Source organism: Homarus americanus, unplaced genomic scaffold, assembly GCF_018991925.1.
Source record: "Homarus americanus isolate GMGI-L3 unplaced genomic scaffold, GMGI_Hamer_2.0 scaffold28, whole genome shotgun sequence".
Classification (NCBI taxonomy): domain Eukaryota; kingdom Metazoa; phylum Arthropoda; class Malacostraca; order Decapoda; family Nephropidae; genus Homarus; species Homarus americanus.
Window position 1 is genome coordinate 3,169,254 of NW_024742238.1, and position 22,046 is coordinate 3,191,299.

Sequence of the window (22,046 nt, forward strand, 5' to 3'; positions counted from 1 at the left end):
TATATATATACATATATATATATATATATATATATATATATATATATATATATATATATATATATATATATATATATATATATATATATATATATATATTACCTTTAACTCCTTCATTCATATTTACAATTTCTCATTCAAATTCTAAATACAGTAGATATTATACTGTACGTACAAGGTTGGAGACGGAACGCCGCCTTGTCTCACTCCATATCAGAACCAACAACAGTGCAGTACTAGTCTTATTATAATTATACTACCACTGCAGCCTCTTATTGCTAGTAAGGAATTTTTAGATTAAAATATTTCCTTCTTTAATTTTATTGTCTATTTTTTAATAGACTTCACATAATATATGCCATAAACAATTACTTGGTAAGAAACTAATTTGGTGTTCAAAATGTCGTAAATATACACTTAAGAATACAGTATATCATATATGATTTTGTTCAATAAAATATCGTGCGTTTAAGTCCCATCATTAAAAACCACCTTAAACACTCTAGGATAATATTACCACCAATTAATCAGAGTACCGTCCTCATATCTGAGGTTGACGACCTCAGTCCTCTACTCTAAACGTTATCAAGCTGTTGTTACCAATCCAGGGTTTTATATCTCTCTGGCGACCCAGTTTTTAATTTCAATCATCCGTCCCTCCCCCTCAACTTTGCCCATTAATATTTTTGTTATTACCCTCTCTAATTATGTGACTATAGTATCTCATTTATCTTTTTCTTTTTTGTGCATTCCAGATATTTCTCTTGTAGTTTTTGTTAATCTTAGATACTTCTTCATGTGTATTTATGTCAGTGTAGCTTATTCTTAACATTCGCCTATAGCACCACATTCCAAAGGCCCCCAATCTCTCTTCTTTCTGGTGTCTGCTGAAAGTGTCCACGCTTCTCACCAATACACCAGTCCTTGCCATATAAAGCCTTTCAGCAGAAGTTGTGGTTGGGGGGAACATGGCTTTAACCCTTCTACCCCAGATTTTTTTTTGAAATCTGACCAATATGGACATTTTGAGACCATGTGCACTTGATATTAGGAGATACGCTGAGTCAACAGCAATTATTTTTTACTATACAAAAAACGCATGAGTACAATACTGCATTAAAGAAAAAGTATTGGAATTTTCTGATGAAAAGGGAGGGGGTCCAGAGATGGATCCGCACCTGCCCAGGCATTCAAGTATCCATGGGTCTTGCGCCACTGATCGTGGAGACGTTACGGTGACCGTGGCTTCCATTTTTACACCCTTGAATATGACAATAAACGCCAAATACAGCATACAGTATACTTCTTCACGAGCGTTGGACAACTACAAAACGAAACGCATCTTTATCAGTATTAAAGCAGATAATAGACTCCTACATCTATGGAGGTGATAAAGGTTTATCATAAAAATATCATCTTCAAATAAACACTAAAACATAAAAGGAACTGATAGTACATCAAGATTTATCACATTAACAGCCAAGCACGGTGTATTTGATATCACACACGTAATCGAACAACTTCTGGTGTTGGCAGTCTGCTCCACTATTACCATTGAGCTAAACTACTACTAGTATTTTACACTGCTGGTCAAGCTCACCGGTCTATAATTACGAGTATTTGTGGAGTGTCGATCTCCCTGTTTGAATATAGGACTCGCATATTTAATTATTCTATAAAAAAATTCATGGTTTATTGTTAGTAGTTAGATCCTGGCTGTTCCATACGTGGCCGTCTCTCGCCACCTTTATCTTCGTGGGGCAAGTCTTAGTACAATGGAGACTGGAACACCTGGAGAACACCTGCCACATTCCTTAAGGTCACATAGGTCGACCACCATTTTTTTTTACATCAGACCCAAGTGGGAATCGGAGCCTGATAGCGGTAGTGAGAGATAAGAAGTTAACAATCATTTGGGCGATTCGGTAATTAACGTCCACCTTAGGGTTATGATAATAATGATAACTGTGGAAGGATCTCCGTGGTGAAATCTTATTAGTAATTTTTTCTTAGGGAAAATGTCTCCTCGAGCGTCTTGCAGCGTTTGACATGCTGAGTCCGGAAGTGTCCATTTGGCTTCGTGACGCTGTATTCTTCTAATATATCACAACAAAAATTGTGACATTACAGTATATTTAATTGAGTGATACATTATAGGTTGATATTTCACATTATACATCATACCATTGCTAATTTAACAACGAAAATTGCGCATAGCTCAAAGAATTTATCATCATTTTCAGCATTTCGAAGACGTCCAACTCTCATGGTCGCTTAGTTTGGGCGCCATAACAAATACATTTATAAAAGACTTAAACGTAAATATTAATACAGAAGGACTTATGAATACCTGTTTTTGCTTTATATATGTGTATAATACTCTTAAAATGACTGACTAATTGTCTAGTGCTGCTAACCTGAACGATACATGACATCCTCATAGTTAAGACTTTAATACATAATGATGAGACAACTTATTAAAATAACATATTCTGTCAACAAGAGCCTGGATGTACTCCACGTCTACCTTGATTCGTTGGTTCGATCTTTCTGATTCGGTTGGTTCGAAGCTGTTTCGGTCTGGATCGATTTGCTCAGCAGCGAAGTGTACTGTACAGGTGACGGTCTCTGTGCTCTCCCCTCTCACCTCCACCTCTACCTTAAAAGACTCGTTATTTGTTAGTGTGCGTCATGAGAAACGTTAGCGGGAGTGAAGCAGCATTACTCGGATGATGGCGCAACACACCACCAAGCGGAGATTCTGGTAACCTATTCATTAGTAAAGGCAGTGAATTGACGGTGGGATTATTAGACGTAGAGATGGGCAGCTATGGGTCTTGTTGGCGAGAATTACGGGCTCTGGATAAAATGAGGAAGAGGGTGACGGGGATAAAGAGAGATTATTAGTGCACAAAACACAGGGGGAAGGGTAAGGTAAACAGGGTAGAAGTTAATGAAGATCAAGGGAACCATTTGCAATGTTGTCCTCAGTTTTCGAACCAATGTTCCGTCCAGGTTCACGAGTATCATGTAAAAGCTTCATTGTCGCCTCGGGGAAACTCTTGTTATTGTATAGGTAATGGCGTCCTGGCCTCTTAGAAGTAGAATGAGGGATTATAAAATGAGGAAACAATTTTTGGGTTCCGTGAGGCAAAAAATAAAATAAAATAAAAATGATGTGAAATTATTCAAATCTTTGGGACATGAACTTCTGTGTGCGTGAAAATTTTGGTTCGTAAACTATGAAAAAATTCGATAAAGGGAGGGTGGTAACGAGCTAGGGAGGGAGGGTATTGTTGGTGTCAGAAGGGAGGGTTATGTTGGATGGTGAAAGGGAGGGTACTGTTGTTTTAGGAAGGGCAGCAGGGAAGGAGGGAGGTGTTGAGCTAGGGAGGGAGGCAGAAGACCAATTCCACCCTAGAGAAGAAGGGGGAGATTGAGGCAAATGTCAAGCTAGAGACTGAGGGAGAGAAGGAAAGACGGAGGGGTATAGCTGCTGAGCTGAGGAAGGGAGGGTAAGAGGCAGTAATTTTGCCAGGGTGGAAAGCAAAAAAAAAAAAAGTTCACATAAAAGCTATTCTAATATTATCCTTAGTTGATGTAGCTCACTTACACTGAGGCCACCACCACCACTCACAGGTACTGCTGCCTACACACACAATCGCCAGCATTATAAAACCATTTTACACCTCCTGAAAATGTTTATATTATTTTCTCTTGTGACTAAATTGGTTATTCCTCCCTTGGCCATTCGGTCTTCTTCGCCATTAGAAACCAGTGAGAACCTCCTGCTCTCGCCGCCGCCTGCCTAAACCCGCTACCTCATGTTACCTCACCTCACATAACCTCAACTTACCTCGTGTCAATCTACCTCACCACACCTAACCTCAACTTACCTCACCTCACCTCGCTCTGGCTGGGTGTCTGTTGGTCTCCCTAGCGATAATTTCTCAAAGACATACTTGTTTATCAGTCATACATGTCTTATGGCTACTAATGCAGACGTTGTTTTCCTGGAAGTTTATAACACAAATAGTTTTCCTGTTTGACGTTTGTGACATGACTTTAGGTATATCTTTCTATATAAAAATACTTAAAATGTTACACTGCAAAGTTTTAAAGCCATAATGTAACGTTTTGATATACTTTGATATAAACTAAACAAAGGCTTACAGGTGTTTTAACTAATTACTCGTTTTACCTGCATTCTGGTTCTCTCAGATACAGTACTTCAGCCATGTAAAAGAACTTAAGGTCACTTTACTGTATCTTATCTGTACGTTGCCTCTTATAATAAACTTTCAGGTTCAGTGCAATTCCTTGTATAGCATCTGCACGTAGTCGCTCTAGCTTATAAAAGTTATTGATTCTGAACCACCAGATAAAATTAATGATTCATATAAACAAATATCATTCAGCTAAGCCATTCGTAGATTGAATTCACCACGCTTCTAGTACAATAAAATGTGGGTGAAAATAACATGCATATATTGTAAACAACATACTGTACCATATACTGTAGTACATATAACAGTATTCAGAGGTATTTCAATTGTGTCTGTAGAACCGTCACAGTTTGAGGAATCATTGGTCGGATTTAACCAGTCTCCATGTGAGTAGTTAAAGAAAATGGGCAGCCGGACTCTGAATAAATGCTGATGCACTTTGGAATTAATTTGATCAACCAAAGAAAGTGTTGAAACTGTTAAAATTTATATCACGGTGTCCCATGGAATAAAATTGGCTGCTTAAAGAAAATGGTCTTACTGATTCTTAGTAGATCAATGAAAGAAAATTGTCTTTCTTTATGGAGCTAACATTAACATAGTTCCTTCTAAAATTAACTTAATCGACCAAAGAAAGTTGTTTGGCCGACTTGGTATATAATCGACCTTGGTCTAAAACTGTTCGTTTATCAAGTGTTTACAGTTAGACAACAGAGATGTGTAAGCTAGTCTATTCTGTACTGTATACACAAGATATTAGTCATTATTTAGCTAAACATACGGGGATATTTTTTTTATTATTTCACATTGTTTCCTTGTTCACCGCGACTGACTTCACTGTCACGATAGCTTTCAACACAACAATCGTCTTAGAATTTGACTTTTGGTATTTTCTGGGGGAAATGAACGCATATTACAGCATTTAATGGTATAAATGACAAGTTGAAATTACTGGGACTGTCTGGTAATTTATGAGGGAAGAAGAAGAGGGAAGAGGCGAGGTGTTCGGTGTATTTTCAACCAACATATATTTTTACTTTCAATCAATGTGTTTGAATATTTTCCTTGTTATTCTTTTATTATTCGTGTAATAGATGATGCATTGATTAATTAATTCTGGTAATCTTATGTTGCAGGTGTAAGAGCCAGCCAGTCAGCCGCGGGTAAAGCAGACCGACGTACGTACGCCCGTACCTACACAGTGACTGACCAAGCAAGGCGACGTGTGACTTTTTGGATTATAGGGCAGGTCAGCTTTTATTTCCTGGTGATTTCTCGCTATTTGTCCAGGATTCAAATTGTTTTTGTTTTTTCCTGAAGTCTTGCTTGTTTATTTCGCGGAGTCTGCTTGTTTATTTCCCTGAGTCTGTTTGTCTATTTCCCTGAGTCTGTTTGTTTATTTCCTGGAGTCTGCTTGTTTATTTCCTTGGGTCTGCTTGCTTATTCCCTGGAATCTGTTTGTTTCTTTCCTGGAGTCTGCTTGTTTCTTTCCTGGAGTCTGCTTATTTATTTCCTGAAGTCTGCTTGTTTATTTCGTGGAGTCTGCTTGTTTATTTCCTGGAGTCTGCTTGTTTATATCTGGAGTCTCCTTGAGATTTTCCTAGCCTTTGCTTATATATTCCTGAGGGATAACTATGATTATATGCTATACAACAACCATATGTGTCAAGGTTGTATACATTCGAGGGTGTATTATCCCTCTTCATGGTTGTATTTTCCTGATAGTGGTTGTATATTACTTAAGGTTGTATTTTCTGCCTCATGGACGTATTTTCTGCCTCCTGTATTTTAATTAATAAATGCTTTTTAACTATTGAATTAATCTTGATAAATTGACTCTAACCAGTAATCCTACCTAACTCTTGATTTATTCGTTATACAATGATATTCCTGTTAACTGGAACAATTGGTGCAGGACACTTCCGGGAATGAGAGATTTCCGGGTTACAAGACATTCCCCATCCCCGGAATTTTTCCTGGAGCTGGGAAAGATTTCTCAGAATGTTTAAAAAATTGTGCATTATTTCATCCTTGGGGTTTGGTCCCAGACCCGGGAAAAACTTGGGAGAGAGTCTGAAAATTGCTTTCAGAATTTTCCAGAAAATGCACCCGATTTTCCACTGCAGAAAATCGTTCCCAAACCCGGAATTGAGAGAAATTTTCCGGAAAATTTTCAAGCAAATTTCAATTACTGTATGGCTATTAGGGTGTTCTGGCTAATGGAGATATTACTACATAGACTTTGACTAATAAATCCTTTATATCTCTTAAATTAATCAAACACAGTATTGATTTCAAGTAATAAAAACCACTTGTGTGTTGGTCATGACGTATGGAAGATAAACTAATTAACTTTGACACAACTCCAAACATTTTGTCTTGACATTTGGAGTTTAAACAACCTATCCTAACCTAATCTGAACAACCTGTCCTAACCTAATCTAAACAACCTGTCCTAACCTAATCTAAACAACCTGTCCTAACCTAATCTAAACAACCTGTCCTAACCTAATCTAAACAACCTGTCCTAACCTAACTCCTATAATTCTGTTTTGACATTTAGATTTGACTTAATAAAACTTAACCTAACCTAGTTCATAAAATTGTGGAAATGTGGTGTTTTAGGCGAATGTTAAGAATAAGTTACACTGACAGGAAACGAAAAAAAGTTGTACAATACTAAGATAGGTAAAAACTTCAAGAGAAATACTTATTATTTATGGGATAAGGAAAATGAATGTATCTTATAAGTTAAGGTCACTCCTAAGCTAAGTATTGTTTGTTAAATTGCATGAAGAATAAGTAATGGACTCGTGTGGCTTCTGACCCTGTAGAAAAGTGAGAGTGATGTGGTGGTGAGTGTGAGTGTGTGGTAGTGTGTGTGTGTGTGAGTGGTGTGGGTGAGTGTGTGAGAATGACGTGGGTGAGTGTGTGAGAGTAACGTGATGGTGTGGGTGAGTGTGTGAGAGTAACGTGATGGTGTGGGTGAGTGAGTGAGAGTAACGTGGTGGTGTGTGTGTGTGTGTGTGGTGTGGGTGGGTGTGTGTGTGTGTGTGTGAGAATAACGTGGGTGAGTGTGTGAGAGTAACGTGATGGTGAGTGTGAGAGTAACGTGATGGTGTGGGTGAGTGTGAGAGTAACGTGGTGGTGTGGGTGAGTGTGTGAGAGTAACGTGGTGGTGTGGGTGAGTGTGAGAGTAACGGTGGTGTGGGTGAGTGTGTGTAACGTGGTGGTGTGTGTGAGTAACGATGGTGTGTGAGAGTAACGTGATGGTGTGGGTGAGTGTGTGAGAGTAACGTGATGGTGTGGGTGAGTGTGTGAGAGTAACGTGATGGTGTGGGTGAGTGTGTGAAAGTAACGTGGTGAAGAGAGAGAGTTGTGAAGTCAGTTTTCGACCTCGACCCAGAGAATGATGGCTATAAGTGGTTGTTGCCTCACTACTATTACCTACGACCACCACTACTACCAGTATTGCCTACCACCACTACTACCAGTATTGCCTACCACCACTACTACCAGCCTACCACCACTACTACCACAACTATAATCTACCACCACTACTACCACAACTATAATCTACCACCACTACTACTACAACCATTCTACCACCACTACTACCATAACTATAATCTACCACCACCACTACTACTACAACCATTACCTACCACCACCGCTACCACTATTACCTACCACCATTACTACTTTTTTTTTAAATGGCCTCCAACCTCTCCTAATAGCCACACCTTCGCCACCATTTAATTACCTTAAAATTGAATGTCCTAATACATAAGTAGCTATCCTAGTTGTGTTGAGTTAGTTGAGCCGCAGATCTATGCGGCATTCAGTGACTGTTGCCTCATAGTCGATATCTGCAACTGTTGTCGGCTTTGGGGTCGATGCTCCCGTTCCCCTGAGGCAGAGCAATGCAGGCCTAAGCAGAGAGAAGGACAGTCGACATCTCAACCGGGCTGTAACGTAGCTTTTAGGCTGCTGCTTCCGTTCAGATAACACCTCCGCGAGTCTGGCATAGATGCATCTTGAACTTGGTCTCAGAGGAGTGAAGCTGCCTTGATAAAGGTTCTGAATTCTCCCCATATGCCCTAATCTTGTCGTTCTCGTTCCTCTTGTGTGCAACATTGAGAATTAAGCTACGGTGACATGCGGCCATGGGATAAAAAATCCTTATGTCGAAGAAGGCTCGCTGTCCCCGCGTCCAGAATCCTCGAGCACTGACATCCACGCAGGCTTCGTTGGATGTGTTTGAAGTCCTGTGACGGAAATTCTCACCGTCCAATGGAAGGAGGGTCGGTTCTACCCTGACATCATGACAGATTTACTTCAACATATTTGCTGTGAGATCACTATTATCACTATTACCTACTACTACCACTACTACTGTCACTACTACTACCACTACTACTACCACTACTACTACCACTACTACTACCTCTATCACCACTATTACCACTAATACCTATCACCACCACTACCACTATCCTACCAGCACCATTACCACTATTACCTGCAGTACCACTACCAGTATTACCTTACACCACCACCACTGACAATATTATCTATTACCACTACCACCATCACCAACCATCTTCACCACCACAAGTAGTACAATACTCTTTACCAGCACAACCACCAACACCCTCAGTCACCAACAGGACCGAACCTAGACCTCAAATTTGACTGATGCAATCGTTCATTTTTTGTAGTTTTTCTTCAACAAGTGTATGAATTTTTACACCTCATTTCGCAACGCTGTAATTTTAATCTTTTAGTTTTACCCGCGCGGTGTTGGTCAAGTCTGGTCTTGTGTGTTAAAGAGTTGGAAAGCTTTTCTTAGTGGGGTGCAATGGTTTGGGGGCTTCATAAGGCTTCATATGTCTGAGATAATCTAAAGTTTACACCGTCCACAGGGAAGAAACAAGAGGGTGCAGAGCGGCAGTGGTTTTGTTCTGGTGTTTGTGGTGGCCGGTGTGACGCCTCTCTGCCCTGTGTTGTTGAGGAGTCGTGGCCGTGGATCAGGGGACGTGCTCGTGTCCGTTGTGTGTAATGGATTGCCTCCGGGTTCAAGGTACAGTCAACCAAAAAAGTCCTGTCGCGAACCATGAACCCCGAGATTCAGACTCTTGAATCCGAAGCATTTATGGACAGAATAATGTATCAGTGTCTACTGCTTCGGGTTCACGAGTCTGAATCGTGGCTCGCGACAGGACTTTTTTGGGTGACTGTACTTATTTGTTTTCCGTCCATTCTCTTCTTTTGATATGAGAAATTGCTTTTCTGTTGTATTTTGGTGTTTTAGTCAAATATGATCTTCATTTCTGGTACCAATGAAAGCAACTTTCTTGAAGCGACATAGTGTAATTTTACGCTTTTTTTCCGAGGGGGGGGGGAGTGGCGAGAAAAGGCTCTGACAGTACAGCGATGATCGTAGAATTATGTGATTAATTCTTAAACTTGTAAGTGAAACAGCTTGAAAAACGTCTTCAAAGAGGTTTACGCTTCACAAACGAATAAAAAGTGTGAAGAAAAAATCCGAGTCGTCGTTAGTAGTTAATTAAAACAACAGTCAAGAATCCGCTTCAGCATCGGTTAAATTCTGCTATTATTATTATTATTATTATTATTATTTTCTGAATTTTACAGTATCACGATAAAGTTATTGTAGATTAAGAAATAATAATTAAAACTAAAACGATTTTCACATACGTAAGAATTATTTTCTTCCAGTGATCAAAGACTAACTTATCTAAAATCTTAGAAAAAATAAATAGTGTAACTCAATTGTTTTCCATTTACTGTATACGGTAATGTGTATTTATATGTGGTTCTTTAAAATTAAATTATAAAACACAAATGTACCTTCCGCTCAGTTCTGTACGAGTGTTTTTAAATGGCTGGTGGTAGACTTGGATGTTAAAACAATTATTTAAAGTTAACGGGAACAAAACCAAACCTAATACAAGGTAAGTTGATTTGTTTTCTTTATCTTAGTGATCAAGTATTGCTAAAATTAGACTTAGTTTAGTAATTGCGTTTGTAAATACGGCTATGAATTTACAAACACAATTACTGAAAACAATCTAACCTGTATTGTTCATTCTTGTTCTTCTCTTTTCTTCATTCTTCATTTGTAATATTTTTGGTTTTTGTTCTTCGTATTTGAACGAATTTTAACAGATTTTTTTTAATATAAATTTAATGTGATCATATCCAGGCGGTGAAGAACAGGTGTATTGTATTATAATAATAAGGTATTATTTTACTTTCACACAACCAGGGAAAGTTAAGAATTTTATCTTTGCAATCAATAGTTCAGGTGATCTCTTGGAGCTGTACCCACATCGAAGTTATGTAATTCCAACAGTAAGATTTGTTTACCCGTATTAACATAAGTTACATATTTTGTCTTCAGTAATATTCTTGTTTACATTGTTAATTTTGCTTTGTGTCGTGAGGCCTCTTGAGATGTTACCATTTTAATCTCCTCTACAAACACACACACGCACGCACGCACAAAATGGTCCTATATACCAATATATATATCGCTATAATCTTCCTTACACTGTAGAACGAATTATATTGGTTAAGCCAGAAGGAAACAGTGTGGAATGTTCTGGGTATTTAAGTTTCCAGTATCGTGTCCATTATTGTATCTAAGGTAAATATTGCTCTCAACCTACAGGGATTCTCGAGCACATTTACCTTAATTTTCTTGGATTACCTGCAGATTAGGCACCTTAGATAATTTTCCCCTGATTAAACACCCTAACCTAACCTAATCCAACCCAACCTAATCTAATCTAATGTATTTCTATGATAGCGTTTGGATATTTAATTAACAGGTGAGATAAACTGGGGTGACTAATCTTCAGGTGATCTATTTTAATTTTTTTCAAAAGGGTGACTGAAACACAAGTGTATCATCTATGGTAAATTGTCGGTGTAATTATGTGATGTTCGTTTTGGATGTACTTTTAAAATGCAGTATGTTCAACCAGCCAGGTAGATAAGTGTGTTCTTGGGTTTCCATCCGCTTGCGAGGGAGAATCTGAAAGTACGAACCATTTTGAACCCGGACACTGATTTTCGGAAATAGAGAGCAGGGAAATATCAACAAGTTACTACGCGTGTGTGTTTAATTTTGTAAAGGGTGATGATGTCATTGGCCCTCTCCTCCTTCCTGAGTAGCAAAGAACTTAATGAATGAGAGGTATTGAGAAAGGATGAAGACAGATGGAATGGGAGATACAGAGATGAGAGTAAAGAGAGAGAGAGTGAGAGAGCCAAGCAGCCAAGCTCCTATTTGACGTGTACCAGCTGATCCGGGCAGAAGCGAGGGGGATGTGTGGGGGCGAGAGGCGGGGTTGAGAGAGCCCCTCTCTCCTCCTCCTCGCCCCCTGCACACTCTCCCACCAGCGTGCACCTCACTCACTCTCACTCTCCCTCCCTCGCCCCGGCCCACACACCATGTGAGTCCCAGACCCTCAGAGGCATTCAGAGTACGCGAATTTGTGGCGGTGACCTGACGCGCGGTGCAGGTCGCTCGTACAGGTCGCTAGTGCAGGAGGATGTGAGTGAGTGTGTGTGATGCAGGGGGTGGTGACGCTCCATCGACGAGTGGTAAGGAGAAGAAGGCAGGGTGATGCAAGTCTGCCACAATGCCCCCTACTGAGGCGACACGACTGAGTTTGTTGTGGCTATTGACCCGGTCACCCCAGGTGTTGTTGACCCAAGGTGCTCTGTCTCGCCTCTCGTCTTCTCACTTTCTCTTTCTCTCGCTCTCTAACCCTTTCTCTTGCTCTCTTCTCTTCTCTCTTGTAATCTAAATAAGGTGCTCTGATGTTCATAAGTGTATCGTTCGTGGCCTTGTGCGGATTACCAGATACATCTCACCCCCGTGGTGTTAGTAGTGTGACGTTCGTGTCCCCGTGTGCATACTCTCCGTTAAGTGAGGTTCGTGTGTCTTTGGTGCTCTCTTGCAGATTTAACCGCATGGATTAATCTCCTTCACAGCATTATTAGTACATCGATCGTGGCCTTGTCTGGATAAGCAAAACATTAGTGTTAGTGTTATCGTTCGTGTCCTTGTGTGGATTACCAGATGGATTACCCATGGATTACAACAACAGCAGCATCCACTACTACTATTACTACTTACTACTGCTGCTGCTGCTACTGCTGTTCTATGCGGCCGCTTCGCACAGCTGTCACCACGATACGCAGAAGGTAAGACAGAAAAAAACCCAGCCTAGATTAGACACCCTTTCATCTCCTCGTCTCGCCCGGGAGAGGAAACACACTACGTGACCTTGACACTCCAAGTCACGTGATCGATTGCAAAGGTCCCTCCCTCACCCCTCCCCCTCCCCCAACCTCTCTCTCTCTTCTCTCCCTCTCTCTCTCTTCTCTCCCTCTCTCACATTCCCCCTTCCTCCCCCGTAGAGAGATCCCCCTCCCCCTCCCCCATATCCTTCCCTGTCTCTCCCCCCGTAGACAGGTAAGAGGTGAGCGCTGGGGAGAGTCATTAACCTGGATGAGTCACGTGAACTCAAAGGTGGTGAGGGCCGGGTGAACAAGGTCAGTTGGCTGGCTGGCTGGCTCAATATATGACAACTTTCCTCGTAAGAAGGTCAAGGTGGAGTAGCTGGCTGATGTGACCCCGGGGGATGTTGGTGGTGATGATGTTAGGGTTGCTATTGAGGATGTTAAGTGGTGGTGATGTTGGTGATGGTGTTGTTAAGGGATGGTACTGGTGGTGGTGATGTTAGGGATGTTGGTGGTGATGATGTTAGGTGGTGGTGATCTTAGGGATGCTATTGAGGATGTTAAGTGGTGGTGATGTTGGTGATGGTGTTGTTAAGGGATGGTACTGGTGGTGGTGATGTTAGGGATGTTGGTGGTGATGATGTTAGGTGGTGGTGATGTTAGGGATGCTATTGAGGATGTTAAGTGGTGATGATGTTGGTGGTGGTGTTGTTAAGGGATGGTACTGGTGGTGGTGTTGTTAGGGATGTTGGTGATGATGTTAGGTGGTGATGTTGATGGTGGTGATGTTAGGGATGCTATTGAGGATGTTAAGTGGTGATGATGTTGGTGATGGTGGTGATGTTAAGGGATGGTACTGGTGGTGGTGATGTTAGGGATGTTGGTGATGATATTACGTGGTGATATTGGTGGTGGTGATGTTAGGGATGTTGATGTAAGTGGTAATGATGTTAGACATGTCGGTGATGTTAAATGATGTTGATGTTAGTGGTGATGATGTTAAATGATGTTGATGTCGTTAAGGGATGTTAGTGATAAAGATGATGATGTTAATTGATGTAGATGATGATGTGGAGGTTATAGATAATGATGTTTTCGATAAAGGTGATGTAAAGATTATTACTACTGATGTTAGGTGATGTTAGCTTCGGTAAATTAGCTTAAGTAAGGTGGGTGGTTAACAGGTGAAATAAACTGGGGTGTTTAATTTTCAGGTAATCCATACGAACTTAATTGATATTCTGACGTTAATTAATTAATTGGTCATGTATGTTTTAGCGAGTTTAAATACGATCACACATGTATGGTTTAGGGAAAGAACTTTGATCACCTGAAGATTTAACACCACCTGGCTTATTTCACCTGATAATTAAACACCCTAACTCTACCTGGGATGGTGGGGGGGTTAGGTTAGGATGGAGATGGTAGTTAGGTTATGGTAGGTTTGGTTAGGTTAAGTTAGTTTTGGTTAGCATTAGAGTAACTAATCTTTAGGTGAAATAAACTGGATTGGATGAGAGGAGGTGGGGGTTTATCTTCAAGTGATCCGAATTAACTCCTACCGTACCCTTGAGACTCCGAGCTCGGGTACACAGTGAATCCCGAGTCTGGGTCCTCTCTCAGTGTCACTCGCAGCCTTTATAACACTAATGGTATAATGACTAGGCTTCTCTCTCTCTCTCTCTCTCTCTCTCTCTCTTGTCATCTGATGCAACACGTGGCTGGTTATCAAAGGGGTGGCAGGGGAAGTGGTGGAGAGGTGGTGGAGTAAGCAAGAGACGGGAGGGGAAGGGAGTGTCTCATTAGCTTCAGTATGATACACAACATCAACAGAGGTAATTAATCTACATGTTTCTTGTTGTAAAGTAAATAAACAATAGATGAAACTTTTAGGGTTATATTTTCTTTTTCATGGGAATTTATAATCCTGAGGTCACTATTGCATAACATCATGGAGGTCTCTCAACGACAGCCTCATGTGCTGTTCCTGTCAGTTCGTCATTTACTGAGATTTTTTACTTCCTCTTTATCTTACCTCTACATCCTCACACTGAAGGTCAAGCTGCCTAACACTCTTAGACGACATAGTGCATTTGAATTGAAATTCGACCTTTACACTGGTTGAAGTAAATTAATGCAGACGATCTATACTGGAGGAAGGGTGAAGAAGCCTTTGAGCCGCGCCTTGGTGACTAATTGTCACGAGACGCTCCAGAGACTCGCTCTGTATCATGAGTGTCTCCTCTGTTATTTGACGTCTTCCAGGCGTCTCTGGTGGTTCATGTTGACTGAGGAATAGTCTCCAGCAGCTGCCGAGTATTTACCTGGACAACAACCTTCCATATGGTTGACTGTGAACTGAGCTCCTCCCAATAATATCTACCACACGGAGCTTCCTAGTAACTGACTAACCTTCCCCAGACCTCCCAGAGGACCGTCTTTAACACTGCCATCATACTGGTAGTAACAGTTTCCCTGACGCTCCATCTCCAGTCGTGGGTGTGAGAGGCTGGTGGAGTGTGTCTCGAGGGGTTGGGGACGACCAGCGGTGGTCACGTGCCGGCCAGGGTTCGTGCCTCCCACCTGCTGCCGCCGGCGGGGGACCCATCGGCGGCCCCCACCAATAACACAGACGGCGGGGCCTCCCAAGGAGAACACGCACCCCACCCCACCCCATGGGGAAACACACGCTTTCCTCACAATGTCCTCGATTGAACTAAAAAACCCACAACTTCAGTTTTGTTTACAGTCGTGTAACCGTCTCCCTAATCCTTGAAAGTCATAAGCAAATAATCCAGGAAATGACAGGAAGAGAGAGGAAGGAGAGGAGTGAATTTTCCCCTAGTAGCTGGAAGCGGGAAAGGACGAAAGCGACTGAGACAGGGACCGCGAGTTTATCGATTGTTGGAGGTGGGTTTTCACGGTCGGCTCAAGGTCACTGGCCGGGCGTGTGTGTGTGTGTGTGTATGTGTGTGTCGCAGTTACTCGTGTCCTTGTAGGTCGTGGGTGTAGGGGGGGGGGTGTGTTGTGTCTGTTAGGGAAGACCTGCTCGGGTGTATCACCTGCTTGGTGGGTGGGGGATCTGGTGAGATATACTGATTACTAAATAACTGCTATAGACTACGGCTATGAGTTTACCTGCTACGGTTTACCTGTGTGGTGACAACTGCTATGGCTTACCAACTGGGGGAGAGGAGTTGTATCTACCTATCAGAGCAGCGGTGAATGACCTTGTGTGTGATAAGGTCCGCCCTTCACCACAACATAGCAGAACAGTTTAATGATACATTACAGCATAACAGCACAGGACAGCATTGTGATACATAACATGGCAGAAAACAGCATCATGATACGTAACACAGCATAGAACAGCATAATTATACACAACACAGCACAATGATACACAGAACCACATAACACAGCACAGCACACCACAACATAGCACAACACAACACAACACAAAATACACTTCAAGTTGTACAGGTTCATACATGTGTTACAAAGATATCACCAAGGACATGTGTTATCTAAAAGCACCGAGTGAGCGGATGTGGTTATCGGGATCCTTAACAACCAGTCTATCGTGAGGGCGACCCGAACTGCTGTTGCTAAGTTGGGGTCGTCATGTAAAGTGTCCGCGTCGTTTAATGGGGTCACCTGGAGATTAGACACCCTAGTTTATTTCACCTGATGATTAAACACCGTTATCCTACCTGGGTGGAGGGGGGGTGGAGGTTTGGACAGAAAGGTTATATTTGGTTAGGTTAGGTTAGGTTAGCGTTAGGGTGTTTAATTATACGGTCACATAAGATGGGGTGTCTAATCTTCAGGTGATCCAATCTTTGTTGCCATATCGTTAAGTAGCAGTTGAGGTTATGTCACCACTGTACTATTTATGTAACGATTTGTGTGTTTTCGGGGTAGACCATGGTCCTCGGGGTAGACCATGGTCCTCGGGGTAGACCATGGTCCGCGGAGTGGACTAATAAATTATTTCAAGTTGGTGGAGGACCCATGTGGTGAGGACCGGGGGCTGGACGCTCTCCCACAAGCTGCTGGTGACAGTAAACTAAGTTGGACGTGCTGGGAATGTTGTCCTCTGGCACACACACACACACACACACACACACACACACACACACACAGTAGTATATACCTGGATGTTGTTGATTAAATTCTATTGCAGGTGATGGGTGTGTGGTACCTGGCTCTCGGACATCATTATTCAACAGTTTCTCTCCTCTGGTGTTAATTTCTCTGTCATCATCGTTGATTTGTTATCGTTCCCTGACCTGGTAAACAAATGAACGTGTATTACTCACGGTGCCCGACTGAGACGCTCACTCATACACGTTAACTGTTGCGCTTACCAGAGTAGGTGAACACCAGCTTATACCCAAAACCATGATGTTTACATGAGTTATTAAGACTGGCTATTTAACCTCCTATCATAACAACTTGTTCTAAAGGCCACTAATTAAAGAGTTAACCCAGTAAATTAGATCCTTAATAGGGAGGCAGGTAGTGGGAGGCGCAGGTACAGATATGAACATTCCTGTGTGCGTGCGTGCGTGTGTGTGTGTGTGGCAGGATGGGGTACACACAGTAAGTTTGGACCTATCCCTAAAAGGTTCTATTTTCTCACAATCTGGGTCGTAGTGTGCAGCCATATGTCTACCTACACGCTGCGTTTAGTCTCGCTCACACCTGCATTAGAGGCATACAAGTACAGTGCCCGTTTAGTTGTGTACATGGGGGTTGACTTATCCAGTGAGTGCAAATTGTGGAAGCCGTATTAATGCATTAGCTATCTTGGTTATGGTGGAGGGTGTGTGGTGGGATGAGGGTGTGTGGCTGGGTGAGGGTGTGTGGCAGGGTGAGGGTGTGTAGGGTGAGGGGGGTGAGGGTGTGTGGCAGGGTGAGGGTGTGTGGTGGGTGAGGGTGTGTGTGGTGGGGTTAGGGTGTGTGTGTGTGTGGCAACGTGGAGGGTGAAAGTGTGTGGCAAGAATTAGGATGGAGGGTGAGGAGTGTGAAGCAGGAAGAGGGTGCGGCAGGAAGAGCGTGAGGGTGGAGGTTGAGGGTGGGTGACGTGAACCCATGTAGGAGGAGCAGGAGGGCGTGTGGCTGCCTGCCTGACGCGGCGGGTTGGGGAGTAAAGCAGATGTATCGTCAGCAGCAACAGCGCCCCCTGTCTGGGTTCACCGCGACACCCAACAACACCACTAAAACTACGCCGCCGCTGGCCACTCTCTGCCTGCTGGTGGTGGTGGAGGAGGAGGTGGTGATGGAAGACGTGGTGGTGGTGATGATGGTTGTGATGGTGGGTGATAATAATAAAACACTTCCTCCCTGGACCTCACCTATGTCACCTGGTGTGTGTGTTGGAGGAGCTGCCCGAGGGAGGTCTTTGTTGAATGATGACGGTAACCAGCCAGCCGACTCCCACCTGTATTCCCTCAAATAGCCAACAATTCACACACACACACACACACACACACACACACAGGCAGGTAATTAAATTTGTTTTGCCGAGTCCTCGTCAGAATTAATTACACTCTGCATTTTAGTGTCATCAGCAAATTTACTTATGTTGCTGTCTACACCGATATCTATGTCGTTTATGTATATAATAAATAGTAATGGTCCAAGTACTGAGCCTTGGGGAACTCCACTTGTGACGTTACTCCAATGGGATTTGGTGCCGTTAATGCTCACTCGCTGTTTCCTGTCCTGTAACCACGCCCTAATCCAGCTTAGAACATCTCCAATTCCACGAGCCTCCACCTTACGTATTAGTCTTTCGTGGAGGACTCTGTCGAAGGCTTTGCTAAAGTCGAGGTAAACCACATCAAAATCGTGTCCGTCGTCCACTGATTCGAAAACAGCTGAAAAGAATTTTAATAGACTAGTCAGACATGAACGCCCAGTTGTGAAGCCATGTTGGGAATCATTGATCAACTTGTGCTTCTCCAGGTGATTTCGAATAAAGTTTGAGATTACTACTTTCATAAATTTGCCTACAATTGTTGTTAAACTGATTGGACGGTAGTTAGACGACAGTGATCTATCTCCCTTCTTGAATATCGGTATTACATTCGCTATCCTTCAGCATTCTGGCACTAAACCTGTTTTTAATGACATGTTAAACAAGTTTGTTAGGGGCATACTAAGCTCTTCCTTACATTTCTTTAATGCTCTGACAAAGGTTTCGTTGGGACCTGGTGACTTATTAGGCTTTAATTTGACTATTTGTTTACCAACATCGTTACTAGTCACTACTATCTCGCTTAATCTATTTTCTTCACTATCTCTGCTTCATGTTTAAATTTTCGGTTGTGAAAACTGATGAATGAGAGAGAAATATCAATTAAAATCATTTGTTAAGGTTCTGAGAGAGAGAGAGAGAGAGAGAGAGAGAGAGAGAGAGAGAGAGACCACGTTGACTCCACCCAACTCAATCACTGTCTCTCGTTACTTCTGCCAGCCTATATACGGATCTATTTAAGGACACCGGCCCCTGTAGAGATCATATCAAATAACATTACATCAAAGAGTTTGGTCTACCCCCACCAGTAGGGTTTAGTAATTAAAACTGTGTGGAAAATAGCTGTTGACTCCTTTTACCTGACTGAAAGACACAGGTGAGTTTATTACATTACCTATTTTGTGTTATATAAAATCCGCCAGAGTCTTTAGAGGTGATAGGAATTTCACTTAACACCTGTTTTAAAACGTAATGGGTCATCTGAAGGTTAATTCCCCCTCCCACCCCCTCCCCTAGCTTATTTCACCTGACGATTATACATGCTAACATAACCTAACCTAATTTGAAAAAAAAGGTTAGGAATTGTTTAAGAGTTTATGAGTCCCCCCCTCTTCATCTGAACACCGAAAACACCACCACCATGATGTACTAAACACCGAAAACACGAATAAGATAAGCTTCTTATAGTCTTAATATTTTTTATAGGATAGGTTAGTAAGGTTAGGTTAAGTAAAGTTTTCAAAGGTTTGTTTGGTGTTCTTTTTTTAGTATCTCCATTACGACTCATTTGTGTCGGAAATAAAGGTGAGGATCGTTTGAAACAACACTTGGGAAAAGCTACATTTGTCAGTAGTTTCCGTTATGTAACTAAAACGACTCTTGACCCGTTCTGGCGCCCTGGTTAGAGATTCCTTACGGCCATTCCGGCAGTTTTAATGCCACGAAAAAATGAACAGAAATGGCACAGTCCAATAAATGGCGTCATGCGACATGTAAATTTTCCTCGCAAAGTCGATAATTGTGTGAAGCAACACCACCAGATGAGTTACCTCACAAAGTGGGATCCAGTACTTTAACAATTTGTTCTTGGCCCCAAGAAGCACTCCCTCGAGAGACGTAGAGTGAGGGGCGATATGCTAGAGGTGTATAAATGGAAGTCAGGGCCAAACAAAGATGATATAACAAAGGTACTCAAACTATCCAACCAGGAGCGAACTTGTAGCAATGGTTTTAAATTAGACAAAATTAGATTTAGGCGCGAGATAGGTAAACATTGGTCTGGAAATACAGTTGTGGACGAGTGGAACAAGTTACCAAACATCATCATTAACTCGAATACGCTAGACAGCTTCAAACATACAATAGGTTGGATGGATATATGAGCAATAGGGTTGGGTGTATATGGGACTGTCCAGTATGGGTTGCAGTTTCTTCCATTCTCTTGTTCTTATGTTTATCATGTACCACGTAACAGCACAGGTATACATATAGTGGTAAATAGCACAGGTATACATATAGTGGTAAACAGCACAAGTATACATATAGTAGTAAACAGCACAGGTATACATATAGTGGTAAACAGCACAAGTATACATATAATGGTAAACAGCACAAGTATACATATAGTGGTAAACACAGGTATACATATAGTGGTAAACAGCACAGGTATACATATAGTGGTAAATAGCACAGGTATACATATAGTGGTAAACAGCACAGGTATACATATAGTGGTAAATAGCACAGGTATACATATAGTGGTAAACAGCACAAGTATACATATAGTGGTAAACAGCACAGGTATACATATAGTGGTAAACAGCACAAGTATACATATAATGGCAGACACTAATCGATTCCTCCCTCTGCCCATCATCCACTCTGCCCACACCTGAAGACGGCCACCTCACTTGTAATTAATGTTTATCGTTTTAACGCAGGAATGACATAATTACATCGAGAGTAATACTTAAGGGCGTTTACCTGATCACCTAATGATTAACCAACCTAATGCTTACCTAATCTAACTTGATACAATCTAACTTATCCTAATCTAATGCTAACTGAACTTCCCCAGGTAGCGTTAAGGTGTTTAAATCATCAGGTGCAATAAGCTGGTAGTGTCTAATCTTCAGGTGATCATATAAATTTCTGGTCTTAATAATAGTGTATACCAAACCTGTGGTAGTGAGAGGGAGGGAGGGAGGGAAGGTGGGAGAGAGGGAGGGAAGGAGAGAGGGGAGGAGGGGAAGTAGGGAGGGGAGGGAGGAAGATGGGAGAGGAGGGGAGGGAGGATGGGAGAGAGGGAGGGGAAGGAGGGAGAGGGGGGAAGAGGGAGAGGGGAAGGAGGGAGGGAGGGGGAGGGAAGAAGGGAGGGAAGATGGGGAGAGAGGGGAATGAGGGAGGGGGGGGGAGAGAGAGAGGGGGGAGGGAGGGGAAGATGGGAGAGGGGAAGGAGGGGAGGAGGGGAGGAGGGGAGGGGAGGGAGGGAGGGAGGAAGATGGGAGAGGGAAGGAGGGAGGGAGGGAGGGAAGATGGGGAGAGGAAAGGAGGGAGAGGGGGAAGATGGGAGAGAGGGAAGGAGGGAGGGAAGAAGGGAGGGAAGATGGGAGAGAGAGGGAATGAGGGAAGGGGGAGGGTGGGAGAGAGGGGAGAGGGGAAGGGAGGGAGAGAGGAGGAGGGGAGAAGATGGGAGAGAGGGAAGGAGGGAGAGAGGGGAAGGAGGGGGGGAGGGAAGATGGGAGAGAGGGAAGGAGGGAGGGTGGGAGGGGAGGGAAGGAGGGAAGATGGGAGAGAGGGAGAGGAAGAAGGGAGGAGGGAGGGAGGGAGAGGGAGGGAGGGAAGGAGAGGAGGCGATGGGAGAGAGAGAGAGATGAAAGGGGAGACGAAGAGAGAGAGAGAGGATGAGTGAATGAAGGGAGGCGGAGGGAGAGAGAGACTGACTGACTGAGGGAGGTCAGGGGTGAAAGGAGGGAGGAAGGGTGCCTGTGTACTCGAGGGAGGAAGGGTGCCTGTGCTGCACTTCTCGTACCACCAGCGGGTACAGGCTGGACTGGCAGACCGTGGAGCGGACACACTGAGTCACAGATGAAGGAATGAACTGGGGGGGCGAGGTGGTGCTACGGGTCAGATCAGGTCAGGGCAAGTCGGGGCTGGGCGGGTCGGGGTTGATCGGGGCGGAGCGGGGTTTGACCTGTGACCCTGTGGTATGAGAGAGAGAGAGAGAGAGAGAAAATTATTTCACAGATCAACGTAGAGTAACAAATCAGCGTCAA